The sequence below is a fragment of the Panthera onca genome, chromosome E3, assembly GCF_046562875.1.
Source record: "Panthera onca isolate mPanOnc1 chromosome E3, mPanOnc1 haplotype 2, whole genome shotgun sequence".
NCBI classification, from domain to species: Eukaryota; Metazoa; Chordata; class Mammalia; order Carnivora; family Felidae; genus Panthera; species Panthera onca.
This window is the reverse complement of record NC_138354.1, coordinates 414,859-430,554: the sequence shown is the minus strand read 5'-3', so window position 1 is coordinate 430,554 and position 15,696 is coordinate 414,859. Positions and strand designations below refer to the sequence as shown.

The 15,696-nt window shown below is 58.9% G+C and overlaps 1 long non-coding RNA gene across 1 annotated transcript; it reads left to right on the top strand.

Annotated features, from left to right (window-relative positions):
- Positions 1–506: 506 nt before the first annotated feature.
- LOC145713253 (uncharacterized) lies at positions 507–3,956 on the top strand. Its single transcript, XR_014136295.1, has 4 exons — positions 507–752; positions 2,919–3,111; positions 3,531–3,650; positions 3,735–3,956. It is a non-coding gene; the product is annotated as an uncharacterized LOC145713253 (long non-coding RNA).
- Positions 3,957–15,696: the final 11,740 nt, after the last annotated feature.

The window sequence follows — 15,696 nt, the reverse complement described above, 5'->3', positions numbered from 1 at the left end:
GCATCTGTGGCATGAGTCCGCCCATGCAGAGGTCCTGTGGGCCCCCTTAGGGCCCTTCCCGGCCCCAGCCCAGTGTCCCTGCACCTGAGGGAGGGCAGGGACAGTCGGCCTCATCACCTGTGCTGTCTGGTGGGCTTCCAGGAGGCGGAGTCTCCCCTGAGGCCCAGTTTGTAGTGTCCAGAGGCTGGGCTGGGGGCACAGACTGGGGCAGCAGCCTCGGTCAGGGGAACCAGAGCCTGCCTGAGGCTTCATTACAAATGGACGTTCTCCCCGTGACCAAGGCCCCACGGGTGGCCCACGTGGAGACCTTGGGGAAGGGGCCTGCGTGGCCGGGGTCAGGGACTCGCACGGGGGCTGGCCAAGGGCTTGCTGTTTCAGAAGTGGACATCCGCCTCAGGCTTGGGGTCCTGGTGGAGGGAAGGGTGGCCCGAGGGCTGGACTGGTGGGGAGGTAGGGGGCTTCTGTCTCCCGGCCGTGCCATTTCAGGATGGGTGTGGGGACCTCGCAGGGGCCGCGTGGGACCCCGGAGTCACTCTTCTTGTCCCCACAAAGCATGTTGGTGTCTTACCCTGGTGCATTCTTAAGGATTTCTTGACTGGAAAATAAACGGTCGTAATGACGGTAATTTGTGCTGCTTATTATCTCTTCCGTTCCAGGCAGTGTGCACGTCCTTGCTAATTTTACCTGATGAATTTATGAGGTGATGTTGTTATCCACCCATTTCGCAGATGAAAAACTGAGGCTCAGAGAAGGTGAGTCACTGGCCCCACATCTCAGACCCAGTGAGTCTTTGATTCTGAGAAGAGCTGTTAGTGGTCTGCTGAACGCGGCCCGCAGCGGGTGCCCTTGGCGGGAGAGGGGCCGGGAGCCTTCCTCTGACTGTGATGAGCCCCTCCCCGGACCCCCTTTTCCTCTGCCTCTGCTGGAGGTGGAGGCCGAACCCCACCCCCTGGCCCACGTGAGCCGAAGGCCGCACGCCCACGATCCCCGCGGAGCCGGGACATCGGAGGAGGCCCGGTCGGTCCACTCTGGCCCCTTCGGGACTGCTCTCGGCCTCACTCTCCTTATCCAGGCCGACCGTGGTGCTGGGTCAGAGATGGCCCCCAGCCCCTCCTGTGATGGGGGGTGGGGGGGACCCGACTTGGAGCCCCACCAGCTTCATCTCTGCACAGGCAAGGGCCTCCTCCCTCGTCCTGGCCCTTCCCTGCCCCCAGAAAGCCTGCGAGACCATCCTGGTCAGGCCATCTGTTTCCTGCCCCTTCGGGAAGGCCGTCCCGCCCAGGCCTTGGCAGCAGAAATCCCGCATCTCCTGTCCCCACGCCCCTCCGTGCCCGGGGTCCTGGCCCTGGGATGGCTGGCTTAGTGCGACCACGGCCCGGCTGCCTGTTGGGCTCCCGCAGCCCCCTCCGGCGGGGCCTCCGCCCTTTTGGCGTCCGGCTCCTGCCCCTGCCCTCCTGGCCCATTGTCTTTCCCCAGAAGCAGGGCGTGGGGCGGTCCGGGAGCCCGGGACTATTAGCACCGATTCCTTTTCCTGCTGTGGAGCCAGTGACAATGATGTCCCACACCCTGCCCCCGTGCACAGGGGCCACGAGCTTTCCCTGTCCGGGGGTCTCAGCCCGTACTCGGAGGAGGGGCCCCATGCAGAGCTTCCCTCAGACGCAGGCCTCGTGCCCCCGGCCCGGAAGTGGCTCCTCTTGGGCAACATTCCGAACATCGGTTTGCAAGGACTTTCCCTTCAGAGGTGAAAAGCCCTCACCTGGGCTAAGCTCCAGATTCAGAGCCCCTCTCGGGGCAAAGCCAGGGAACCTCTCGGTGCTACCTGAAGGCTCTGCACGGACGCTGCCAGCCTCCGACCCGGCTCCTGCTCTCGACACAGCGGGCTTGGATCTGTAAGCTGTGTGGTTCTGTTCTCCTCGGGAGGCCGCGTTCCTGCATTCATCCCGCAGACACCTACGGGGACGTGGACCTGCTCGGCCCGGGAACAGACAGGGGCCGTGCCCGAACCCACAGTGCGCCTGGGCCCGCGGGCATCCGATCCCAGCCCAACAAACAACCAGCGCGGAAATGGGGACACAGGTTGCTTGAGGCCGTGTCTGCTGGGCTGAGTGAAGGGAGCGCAGACGTGAACCAGGCCACGGTGGCCGGGGTGGGGGCGCGTGGCCACGGACTGGGTCAGCACAGGCCGACGGAGCTGCTCGTGATGATGGATGTCGCACATCCACGCTGTGACCCGAGAGCCCTGGAAACCGGCTTTCTAGTTCCCCTGATTTGTAATTACCTTAAATTTCACTAGGATCGCGCGGCCAGCAGCTGTTGTGTTGGGCAGCGCCCTCCTAGGCAGGGATGGCCACGTGCCTGTCCCCTGGGGCTGGAGGCCGCTCACGTGTCTGAGAAGCCAGAGGAGGACAGTCAGAGGCACAGCGGGCAGCGAGGTGCAAGAGGGTGGTTCTTTTTGACTCTAGATGACGCGTTTCCGGTTTTTTTCAGCCCCGGGAGCTGCGGGTCAGTTGTAGTATGCAATCCCGAGTGAGGACGAGAGTTGCCCAGCCGACCCTGGGCTTGCACCCTTGCTCCCCTTAGCAGAGGACGTCACGGGGAAGCTGCGAAGGGACAGCTGCTCCTGATGTCCCAGAAGGCAGGTGCATTAGTGAGGCTCCCCAGAGAAACAAACCACTAGGTTCCTGCGAAGCCCTTCCGCTCCATCCACACTTCCTGACTCAGCCCACCGATCCCAGTGTTCGCCTCATCCAGAAACATCCTCACGGACACGCCCAGAGCGATGCTTGACCCGATGTCTGGGCCGCCTATGGCCAGTCAAGTTGACGCACAGAATTACGCATCATGGCAGGTGCCTCGTTCTGCCCTAAACATGCGCAGGATGCCGTGGGTGTTAGTCAAGGAGCCGTCTCTGTCCGCAGCCCCCGCGACCCAGGCCCTGGGTTTCAGCTCTGCAACTCCGCTTTGGCCGTGCCTGATCCAGGAGAGACAACCAACCGGAGACACCACGTTCAGAGGCTACCTGGAGCCCTGTGGCCAGTGCAACCAGCGAGCCGGACAATCGGAACTTCTCTCTGTCACGGGGCTGGGACTCAGGAACTTGAAGACTCACTAGTGAGTAGAGTCGGTGTAAGGTCAGGGCCTCACTTAAGGCTGACGCACAAGGGAGCGGAAGCCAAGGCTGGAGGGAGCTGGGTGTGCAGACCAAGGCGGGGGGTCTGAGAGGCCCGGAGGCCCCTCAAGTTAGGGGTGCTGCTCTCAGCTGCTTCCAGATGCTATCCTCCAGCATCAGCACTGACCTGACCTTAGACTTCCCTTTTCCCATGGTGATGACAAGCAGTGTGAGCCGACACAGAGCCCAGCATGGAGGGGACACAAAGTGAAACAAAGGTTGGCTAGGGTCAGTGCTGGGGGGGGGGGGGGGCGGATAGGACCAGACCCACAGAGGCCAGTCACAGGGTGCCCTTGGCCAGGCTGGAGGACACTGACCTGACTTATGTCCACCCTCCCCACCGTGGACCCCTCTTCTGCAGCCTGGCCTGTCTGTACCATAGCCTCGTCTCTCCAGGGAGGAGGGCACCACTGACCATCTCTGTTTGCCACAGAATTAAGAGGATGAGGACCGTTTTTGCCAGGGCTGTCTCCAGTATTGGGTGAGTACTAGTGTTGTAATTATTAGCAGCAGAAAATGCTGTGCTCAACCCCCCAAATCATCCCGCCTTCTACTTCTCATGTAGAAACTCCCGTGGTGTCTTGCATGGAGATGGACAAAATGTAGGCACACAGAAAATACTCCTGAATGGACTGAAAGTTTCCAGTTGCGTTTGTCTCCACATTTTCTAAAGTTTGCTACACTACCGAGTTATCTATCGTTCCATCCATCCCTCCATCCACTCACCCACTCACCCACCCATCCATCCATCCATCCATCCACACATCCATCCATCCACACATCCATCCATCCATCCATCCCTCCATCCACTCACCCACTCACCCACTCACCCATCCATCCATCCATCCATCCATCCATCCATCCATCCATCCATCCATCTACACATCCATCCATCCATCCATCCATCCATCCATCCACCCACCTACACATCCATCCATCCATCCATCCATCCATCCATCCATCCACCTACACATCCATCCATCCATCCATCCATCCATCCATCCATCCACCTACACATCCATCCATCCATCCATCCATCCATCCATCCATCCATCCACCTACACATCCATCCATCCATCCATCCATCCATCCATCCATCCATCCATCCACCTACACATCCATCCATCCATCCATCCATCCATCCATCCATCCATCCATCCACCTACACATCCATCCATCCATCCATCCATCCATCCATCCATCCATCCACCTACACATCCATCCATCCATCCATCCATCCATCCATCCATCCATCCATCCACCTACACATCCATCCATCCATCCATCCATCCATCCATCCATCCACCTACACATCCATCCATCCATCCATCCATCCATCCATCCATCCACCCACCTACACATCCATCCATCCATCCATCCATCCATCCATCCATCCATCCATCCACCTACACATCCATCCATCCATCCATCCATCCATCCATCCACCTACACATCCATCCATCCATCCATCCATCCATCCATCCATCCATCCACCTACACATCCATCCATCCATCCATCCATCCATCCATCCATCCATCCACCTACACATCCATCCATCCATCCATCCATCCATCCATCCATCCATCCATCCACCTACACATCCATCCACACATCCATCCATCCATCCATCCATCCATCCATCCATCCATCCATCCACCTACACATCCATCCATCTATCCATCCATCCATCCATCCATCCATCCATCCACCTACACATCCATTCATCCACCCATCTGTCCATCCATCCATCCATCCATTCCTCCACCTACACATCCATCCATCCATCCACCTACACATCATCCATCCATCCATCCATCCGTCCATCCATCCGTCCACCATCCATCCATCCATCCACCTACATATCCATCCATCCATCCACCCACCCACCCATCCGTTTATACAGCCCCTAGGAAGCACCTAAGTCTACTATTGCTGATGAGATGATCCTTATAACAGGCTATTGACCCATTGCTCAGCAAGGAAGCTGAGGCTCAGAAAGGGGAAGGGATTTGACAATATTTACACAGGTTTTCACAGGCTCTATGCACCGTTCACTCTTGCTGGGAGAGTTGGCACCAACCCCATCTCCTTCTGCTGTTTCATTGTTGCCTGGGGCCGAACCTTGTGTCCCAGGCCCTCCAAGCAGAAGATGTGTCCCTCCGTTCCCACACCTCAAGCACTGGGCTGGCACAGAGCAGACATGACACTATAAGGACCCCTTCTCCCGTGCCCCTCCTCCCCCAACCTGCAGCAGTGAGACAGTGGAGAGCAGATGTGGAGCCAGGGATTCCCAGGACGTGTCAGGAGGGGCGGGGGGCGGGGGCTGTGAGTGGGAGGTGGTGGCAGAGGCCGCTGTGGCTGGCGTGTCCCAACCTGGGCCGTACAGCCGCCCTCAACTCCAACAAGCGGCCGCCTGCCTGCAGCCCTCCTTCCTTCCTTCAGGATGCCTGAGCCCAGCCCACAGGGCCCCTCCCCACGCCTCCCTGCCCCGAAGCTGCCGCCCACCTGCCTCTCTTGCCTTTCCTTTCCAGCTGGAGAAGAAGAAAACTTCCTTCTCGAGAAGCCGACAGCCACCAGCCAGGGCAGAGCCTGCCTGCCAGCAGCCTGCAGGGCCCCCCCCATGCCCGCGGGCCACCCTTCCCTCTGCCTAGTGAGCTCCTCACCATCCTGCCAGGCTCCTGCGGAGACCTTCAGACTCACATCAGCAGGCAGCGGGGAGCAGGGGGAGGGTGTGGGCCCAGGAAAGGGAGGCGATAGGAGTCACAACCACCCCTGATGGCCCCTCACGTGATGACTCTTGGGGGGTGCTGGTCTGCCCCCTCCCTGTCGGGCCCCCACACCAGAGAGACCACCTCTGCTCTCCCCCCGGGCTGGGCCCACCCAGAGTTCCAAGGCCCGGGACCTGCTCCTCACACGGCCTCTGGCTCTCTGCTCGGCCGCAGTTTTTCCATGGCCCCGGCAGCGAGTCATGCCATGGGTGCGGAAAGCCTCTGTGACCTTCAAGTGAACGTTCACATCTTAGCCCGAGACATCCCATTATCTTCACATACTTTTCAGGGGTTGCTTGCCCTGGTGCCTCCCTCGTGTCCTACTGGGCTGTCCTCGTTTTCTCCATCTGTAAAACAGGCAAGTGCTGATGCCCCCTGCCAGGCTCCATGCAGGGCTCACTTCGAGGACTCACCCCGGGCTGGTCTCACGTACCTCGGGGTTATCGCTTTCTGAGCTCTGACCTCACCAATCAGAGGGCTGGAACTCACCACCTTCAAATGGAAACGGACCTTGGGGTTTGGACACTCAGGGCCAGTGCAGTCGAGGGCCCCCCTAGGGTCACCCAGCTGCCGGGCAGAGGGACAGCACAGTCAAGCTTCCTGCTGGAGGCCGTTCGGTGAGAGCTGGGCTGCTCTCCCAGGCCACCGGGAGACTTTTGGGAGGGCAGCTTCCTGGTTGGAGACTTTTGGGAGGGCAGCATCTGTTAGTGCAGACTCCGGTGGGGTCCGTCTGCGGGATCCCTGTCCCTATGGCCCTCCCTGTGGGCCTCCCTGTAAGCTCCGTACCCCTGGGCTTGCCCTGCAGCTGTACCCCAGTCTCTTCCGGCCGGAGGGAGCCAGGAGGGGCTGCCGTGGGCCCATCTGATGATGAGCTGTATGGAGGGCGGGCTTGGGGAGTCAAGTGGCAGGGTCCCCACACCCTTCCCACTCACCCTATTTACTCACCCATCACTTGTGCATTCCAGCAGGCATAAGGCGGACGGTCCTTGTCTCCCTGAAATGAACATCTCTGGTCGGCGTGACAAATCTGGAGGCCAGACGAGACTGTCACTGCAGCTGGATCCGTGTGTCCGCCTCCCTGTCCTGTCTGTGTCCCAGCCCCATCACTGTACATCCAGGGCCCCCCCACAGCGAAGGCTCGGTCCCCACCTGCCCCTCCGGCCAGCCTTAGCATGTGGGGGTCGGGGCTAAAACAGAAGCCTGAACCCCGAGTCAGGGTCATTTGTTTCCATGCCTTCCTGGTGCAGCAGAGCACGAGTCCCACAGCAGAACCGTGTCTCTTTCTGCCTGTGGGTCCTCAGCAGCTGGTGCAGACGTCCTTTGAGGCAGGTGTGGACGAGTGAATGAATGAGTGAGTGTGTGAATGAGTGAATGATCATCAAGAGACCTGAGATCCTTCTGGTCTCAAGTGGCCAGGAAAGCATCATCAAACAGCCCAACGTGAGAGCAGGTGGGAAGTTGTAGGAACCGTACAGGTTCAGTGGAAATGTGAGTGTGAGGGAGCCGTGACCTGAAGGGAGACTCGGAACAGAGTCCTGGCTTCCTAAGACAGGAGGGCCGTTGTGGAGGCCCCGGAGCTGCCCCATCCCAGGAGGAGGCAGAGCCCCTGAGCGAGCAGCCTGGAGCCAGGCCTTCGTGGAGAAAGAAGGTGCTCCGGGCCCCGAGACCCCAGCAGAGGTGCCCCGGGAAAGTGTCCCATTCCCGCGTCCGCTGTCTCACTTGTGCCACCGTTCTGCATCTGGCATCCACCCGTCCCAGAGCCCAGGGCCCTCAAACGTCAGGAAAACCCGGCTGGAACTATTTCTTGGTGTATATATTTTTTGGAAAGTATGTTCACAATTGCCGCGCTTGGGGACACAAGCAGAGTGCTTCCTCGGGAGCTGAAGGTGAGACGCACCTCCGCCACGAAGACGCAGCGAGGGGGGCAGCCGGGCGGCCCAGGAATTTGACCTCCTCCTTCCCCCGGACATGCCCTGGCTGCCGCCGCAGGTGACATCGGGGCCTCTCTGGCCCCCGTGTCCAGGCTTGCCTGCACGCACAGTTGCAGAGTCTGGGGAAACGGTGTTGTGGGGGACAGAGGCCCCCGGGGTCTGAGGCCCGGACAGGCCAACGGAGTTTTCACGGTGCCAAATGCAGATCAAAGACGCGGGCAAGCCCACGAGTTTGCGGTCCCCACAACAAAGCCTGGCGGGGACGCCTCAGCTGGAGGCACAGGGCTCGCGGCCGTGGCTGTCCTGGCGCAGGACCGCTGGTCACACGTGAAGCGGCAGATTAGGAATTTCCTCTTCTGTTTTTACTGCAAAGTTTGCCCTGGCAAAGGGTGTTTGCTTTGGGAACGTTTTCTCCCCTTTGAGCCTCTTGGCTGCACGTGAAAGGGTGGTCGGGCCGGGGTGGGACGTTCACAGCCCTTGGAGATGCTGCCACGGGATCAAAGCTGCATCGTCGCCCGTTTTTATTACTTGGGTGAACCGTTGCAGAGCTGGTGGGGGCGGGCGCTGGTCTGCTGAGCTGAGGGCAGCTTCCAGGAGAAGTAGCATTGGTGGTCTCTCTGGGCCCCCCGCCAAGCCCCCGGCTGAGGAGGCAGGTTGGGAGAGGGCCGCCAAGAACAGAGGCGGATGGACCGGCACCCACAGGCCTGTGAGTCTTGGGGCTGGGTTGGGCCGACAGGCGGGCCCAGCTGTCCCCTCGTGTCCCCAGCGACGGCTCAGGGCTCATTTCTGGCAGAACCACCCCAGGGGCCACCTGCTCCCAGGCCCAGCCCAAGAGATGGTTTAGCTCATCTGCCTGGTCGGCAACGGTCTCGTGGGCGGACTCCTCCCTACCGACCTCAGGACCTCCAAGCCTCTGTGGCCCGGCTGGGGTCTTCCGAAAAGGACGAGTGGGGGTCGCCCACCACGTCCCCAGATCCACCTCCCTGCTGGCACGTGGGCAAGAGTGCAGATAAGTGGGCTTCTGCCACCAACACGGGGCTGGGTTGGTTCCACCGTCCCGGAGGGCCGTGCCTGTCCACCCTCATGGTGTCTGTGGGTATTTCGGCACCCTAAGCATGTGCCGCACCCCGAGTGTGCCAGGCAATCGCTGTTCCGGTGACGGTGAGAAATACGACACAGATTAACAGCTCACCGACAGGGGGCTAAGCAGGTCGTGGTAAAGGAAGGAGCGCCACACGGAAGGGAACCTTCATAGCATCGTCTCGTTTGTGCAAAGCCTGCACTTTGCAGTGCGTGTGATCGCACAGCACGGAGGGTACGTGCCTGATACGCGTCCCCCGTCGCATCACGCGCCAGTGATAGTCTGGCTGTCAAATCCCAGGGGACATGATTTCCTTCAAAATTCTGGATACTTCATTTGACTTGCAGGGCCCCCCCCCACCCACCGTGTTGTGGGAAAGCCCAAAGATGCTTCCTTAGCCCTCCTGTGACAGGACTGGGTCCCAGGCCGTCTTTTCCCAGCTCTGGGTCCAGCTGTGACCGCTGCCCTGGGGCATCCTGCTGTCCCCGGCCAGCAGGCCTGGAAGTTTCTGAATTGTTTCTTCAACGATTTCCTTCCCTCCGTGTTCTCTATTCCCTTTTTAAAAGTCCTATTAGGATGTCGAGCCACCAACCTGGTCACCCACAGGTTAAAAACTCTCTTTTCTCTAGTTTTCTGTCACTTTGTCCTTTGGCTTTGCTTTCTGGAAGATTTCTTCAACCTCGTTGTGCAGATATTTTTTTATTTTTTTATTTTTTAGTAGGCTTCATGCCCAGCGTGGAGCCCAACCTGGGGTTTGAACTCATGACCCTGAGATCAATGCCTGAGCTGAGATCAAGAGTCAGACACTTAACCGACTGAGCCACCAGGCATCCCCTGATCTGGTTTACTATTGAATTTTTTATTTCTAAGAGCTCGTCTTTGTTCTCTGGGCTTCCTTCAAAGAGCCCAGTGCTGTGTTTCAGCTTCGACCCCACTGCTGGATGCACGGAGGGTATCTGTGCTGCCCTCTCCTTTGATGAGCGTCTCCCCCACCCCACACCCTGGTCTCGCCCGGCAGGCGGGTTCTCTCTGTGTCTGTTTGGGTCTGTGTTTCACACAACCTGTTTCCTGCTGCAGCTGGGTGACTGTGCTGCGAACCTCCGTGGGTTGATCAGGCCAGGCCATTTCACCAGGAAACCCTCAGGCCGCATCCTCCCTGGGGGTCAGTTTTCCGGAAGACTCCCCCCTCACACACCCACCCACAGAATCTCCCCTTCGTCCTGAGGGCTCCTGGCATCTCAGACCGGGGGTCTCTGAGTAAACCCCCCCAATCCTGCTGGGCCGGTGGGGGGCAGTCATGGGGATGCAGAGTGGGGGGTGCTCACGCAGGGTCCCTCCACGTGCTCTCCTGCCCTCATCACCCCCATGGCTCTAGACGCCTGGTGCCACCACCCGTGGCTCCCCCTGGGTCCTTCATGCAGCCTCCCCCTAGTGTCAGCCCCCCATTTCCACCTTCCTCCGGGCTGTGGCCCCAGCCAGCCATGGGCTCCCTGCAGAAATTCCCCCAAAACTCCATTTTGGTCCTGGGACAAATGTCCATCTATCCCCACCCCCCCCAACCCGTGTGTGTGTGTGTGTGTGTGTGTGTGTGTGTGTGTGTATGTGAGAGAGAGAGAGAGAGAGAGAGAGAGAGGAGGGGGCCCTGCCCCCCCCCCCCCCGTGTGTGAATGTGGGTGACAAAGGGAGAAGCCACAGTTTGTGTCCTGCCCCTGCTTCCTCCCTGGAACCAACATTCCTTTTCAAAACGTTTTCTCGAAAACAAAGAGTCTATTTATGACATGTTCCATTAAAGGGGGGTGGGCTTGGTGTCCAGGTGGGCCTGGGCTGCATCCAGGCCCAGCAGCTTTATAACCTGGGTGACCTTGGCCACCCCTTTGCCTCTCGGAACCCTGTCTCCTTATCTGTTTAATGGGAGCAGAATTCCCACCTGGCAGGGCTATTGTGGGGCACAGAAGAGATAATGTGCCATAAAGTGCCCGCCGAGGGCTTGGTGCGCAGCTGGCGCGGCCGTGAGAGCCGGCTTTGTGTCCTTGTTTGTGTAGGTGTCTTATCTCCCTCTGGCCAAGCGAGGCCGGCCGCTGGGCTCACCTCGCCACCAGCCCGCAGGGCCACGGACGCCGCCGACTGGGGCGCAGGGTTTCTGCTCCGGGGACTGGCACGCGGGTGCGGGCTGGGTCCCCAGGAATGCGATCAATCTCCCGGCCCCAGGGCTGATCTCCCACCGCTGATAGGCCACCTGCAGCCTGGAGAGGCCACCCCAGGGGCTGGGCTGTCAGCACCAGTGGGGGCTGCCTGTCCCCGCAAGACCAGACATGTGCCCCGAGCCGCATCCGGGATTCGGCAAGAGCGGCTTCCTCGCGGCTGCAGCCCGTGTCTCCTCTTGTCCAGGAATGTCCTGCCGTCCTCCCTCCCGCCCAAGCCGCCTGCTCCCAGGCCCCTCTGCCATCCGAGTCCTCACTTAAGGCTCCACGGGTTTGGGCCAATGACACGTTTCCGACCCACAGACCCGAGTATCTGGAGGAGAACTGGGTGTCTCCAAAGGGTGGGGGTGGATTTGGGGGACTCTTCCTTGGGGTCCTCCCTGGGGGGGCGTGAATCTGGGTTCAGGGTTTGTAGGGGGAGCAGTGCCTGTGGATTCAGAAATAGTGTCCCAACTGAATAAAACAACCTGTCACTTAGCTACCGGGTGGAATTCAGGACATTTGTCCCAGGACCAAAATGGAGTTTTGGGGGGGATTTCTGCGGGGAGCCACAGGTTTGGGACACGTGCTTGGACCCCAGGGGGAGGCTGCCAGTTGTGGTGACCGTGTGGGTCACCACATCCCTGCAGCTGAGATACAGATCTGTCCTTTTCTTCCCACCCCCTTGGTGGTGTCGAGGGTCAGCTGGTGGACCGGACAGAGGTCTGGAAGGCACACGGGGAAATGGGACCACTACGGGACCCGTTCTCAAACCGGGTGCCCCTAGAACACTCTGTGGGACCCTAGGGGCACTTCCCAGACACCAGGGTTCTGGTTCAGCAGACCCAGCTGGGCCTCAGGTCCCCACTCTTGTGATGGCCTGGTGGGCTTTAGGCCAAGCCGGAGAGACCCCACTCTGAGCCCTGAGGCCACGGGACACGTAGCCTCTCCGGATGGGGCGTGTGCTCCCCCGTGACCTTCCCTCCGCAGCAGGTGGGGCCTTCTCAGCCCTAGTTCAGATTCGTGGCGCCTACCCCATGCCTCGGGCAGCCCCTCCCTCGCTGGGCTTCAGTTCCCCGGCCTGGTCAGTTTGTCAGTTTGCAAAGCAGCCTTTCCCCTGAGGCCCGTGGTGTGGCTAACAACCATCCCACAGAGGATTTCTCGTGTCTGCAGGCTGTTGGACCTGCCCGGGGAGGCTGCTGAACTGGGACTGATTTTATCCTCACAAGACCCTCAGCTCCTCAGGGAGCTCATCTGGGGAGCAAAGCTGACCAGCGAGGAGGTTGGCACCTGCTGGGTAGGCTGGGGCTGGGTTCAGCTGCGGAGGGATTGGCTTTTCAGTCCCCTCCCTCCCACCATCTGAGAGACGGGAAGCCACAGGCCTCCCCGTGTCTCACTGAGGATGCGGTGATGGTGGTAGCCGGTGAGACTCCTACTGTCCGTCTGCCAGAGCACAGCCAGGCTCCAGGGCTGGTCCGGGGCTCCCCCTCCCTCCGGGCATCAGGGCCGCTCAGCCCGTGGACCAGTACCCAGAGCTTCCGGCCTTTGCCCCCTGCACACGCTCTCTCTCTGGGCCTTTCCTGCCCCGGCCTGTGCAGCGTCCCAACCCTCCCCTCTCGGCCTGAACCCTTTCCTCCTTCCCTGAGGCCCTTCTGGTTCATGGGTGAGAGTCCTTGTTCATGGGTCTCATCTCAGGAAGGCAACGCTGTCCCTGGCCCCTGGCTGCAGCAGCAGCCCTGGAACCCACGAGGAATGTGAATTTCTAGGCTTTAACAAGCCTGAAGGCGATTGTGATGCTCGGGGTGAGACCCGCTCCCCACCGTGGCAGGCTGGGGTGGGGCCGGCAACTCAGGAAAACGCCGGGCTGGCTGCGGCCTGATCTCGGCAGCCAGGTCGGGCAGTCCACGGCCACGGATGCTGAGTCTGCTCGGCCGGTGAGCAGGAGAGCACCGCACATCTTCGCGTGTGAAGATCCAGATAAACGTTTATCTAAAAGGAAATTCGAAGCTTTTGTGTGCCAAACACCCGTGGCCAAGGTAAAAGGCTAATTACATGGGCATGTGATTTGCAACAACTACAGCGAGGGGTTAACATTTCAATTATGTGACGACACAGGTGATTTAATGATGAAAAGTGCTGAGATCCCCCCAAGTGGAGTGTCAGAGGTCAGGAACGGGCCTTTTGCCAAGAGAAGGAGCCCAGGACGGGCGAAGGCTGGTGGAAAAAGTAAACACGGCGGGGGTCGAGTGCTTGGAGCGTTGACAAAAGGGAGGAGGATATTTGCTGGGGAAGCATCAGACTGGTGAAATGATTCCCTTGTGTGACTTCTAATAAAACTTCTTTTTCCTTATTCTGCACTGATCCAGCATATATCGGTTTGTTCAAAATAAGAATAGTAACAACGTGTTCAGTTGTGTGTGCTCACGCACGTATCCTACACGTGTGTCTTCTGTGTGTGTCTTACGTGTATGTGCCACGTATGAGAGGACAGAATGGTAGCTGTAAGACGGGAACCGGGGGAGAAAGCAGGATCGTCTGTTACGATGGGGCCCTCGCACCCAGCCTGTGGGGCAGGGTGGGGATGTTTGAAGGTGAACTTGCATTAGCAGTGAACGTACGTTGCAAACTCTGGGGCAACCGATAAAAATAATAAAAAAGAAGTATAACAACGAAATGCTTATACTTACAAGATTTATAAATATTATATACTTATAACGAAACCATGTAAAATGCCCAGTTAAAACCGCAAAACGGAGAAAAGGGGTGGAAGACAAAGCCAGGAACAGAGGACAAGGGTGACAAACAGAAAACTACCGAATCTGGTGGATATTAACCCATATCTGTGTACCAGCCACCGCTTGGAACGTCAGCGGTCCACGGGCTCCGGCGAAAGAAAGATCGTCAGAGTGGATCTGAAGACAAGACCAGCCGGTGCGGTCCGCACGGAGCCCGCCTCAAACGCAAAGACACGTACACGTGAAAAGTGGAGAAAACAGTCCCGCCCATCCCAGTGGGGAGGAAGGAGCTTCTCCAGCAGCGAGCGTCATCGTGGCTGGAGTAGACGTCACGCGAGAGAGGCGGGGCTCCCGAGCAGACATGATTCCTAATGCTGAGCAGGAGGCACGGGTGGGGAGGATGGGCTTTCGGCAGATGGCTCTGGGACGGTTGGGTATCCACACACAAGAAGTGAGACGTGTGCACCTAGTTCACACGACTGTGACACACACACACACACACACACACACACACACACACACACACTCCTGGGCAGATTGAACGCTACATGTCGAGACTATAGCGGTTTTAGGACAGAATATGGGGGACATCTTCATAATTGGCGCCCTGTACAGACTTCTTAAACAATTCACAAAATAATCGTCGTAAAGGCAAAGATTGATACAAATTAAAATTAAGAAATTCTGTTTCATAAAAAGTCACCATAAAAGGAGAGAAGAGACAAACCATGAGGTAGGAGGAGGCCTGCCCTACCCACACCGAAAAACGGAAGGTCCAGCACATGAAAAACAAACTTTAAAAGGCATCAAGGGGACAAAGCACCAAACTAAAAACGGGCCAGTGATTTCACCAAAGAGGAAGCCCAGATAGGATCAAACCTCATTAGTAATCAGGAAAAGCCAGTGAGAATCACAATGAGAGACCGTTACTCATCCAGCAGGTTGGCAAAAGTTTAAAAAGTCTGACCATACCAAGGGCTGGCGAGGCCACAGGACCCTCACGCCTCCGGGTTGGGGCCCTTGGCGCCAGTGTCGGGGAAGTCTCCCCACTCAGCTGTCTGTCTCGGGGGACGTCTTGTGCGGTGGACTTGGGGGCTTTGTGGGAACGTTCGAGGCAGTGTGATTTACAGAGCAAAAAGCTGGATGCGACCCAGATGTGCACCCCCAGCGGCGGGAAGGACGTGTGCGAATTCACACAGCGCGGTCACCACCGGCAGCAGGAAGGCTCTCTCAGCGGAGGGGAGGGGCCGGCCACACACCGTGGGAAGCGTGACCTTGTTTGTTAGACTGACTAGTGCATGATCAAACTGTATAGGAAGCAAGGCAGCGACCTCACGCGACTCAGGGCAGAGAGCGAGAGGGGAGAGAATTAAACTTCGAGACGGAGTGGAATAGGTTCTCCTCGGGGCTGGGATCAGGCTGTCACTTTCTTGTTCCCCTGTGCCCCACCCCCCCGAGGCGGGTGCACCTGCTTCCGGTGCTGGCTGTGGCCAACAGCAGCCGGAGCCCTGTCTCCGAAGGTCAAACGTCCCGCATCCCTCCCTTCCTCCCCCGAGAGCGTTTTCCATTGACTTTGGCTGCTGCACACACAGGCCAGCCGCCCACCTCAGATCCCGTTCGCAAGCGGTCAGGGTCTGAGTAAATACGTCGCCGGAGGAGCTGGGGTGCCCGGCTGGGCCCTGCAGAGTAAGCAAACCCTCCAGGAAGTGGCCTGGCCACCCCGAGTGCCCACACCCGTCCTGGGCACCTCCCCCGGGCCTCTGGGGAAGGAGGAGCACCGCCCGCCTGGGGTCTTGGGCTCTGCTGGCCGCCCCGTGTCTTCAGGGCACCC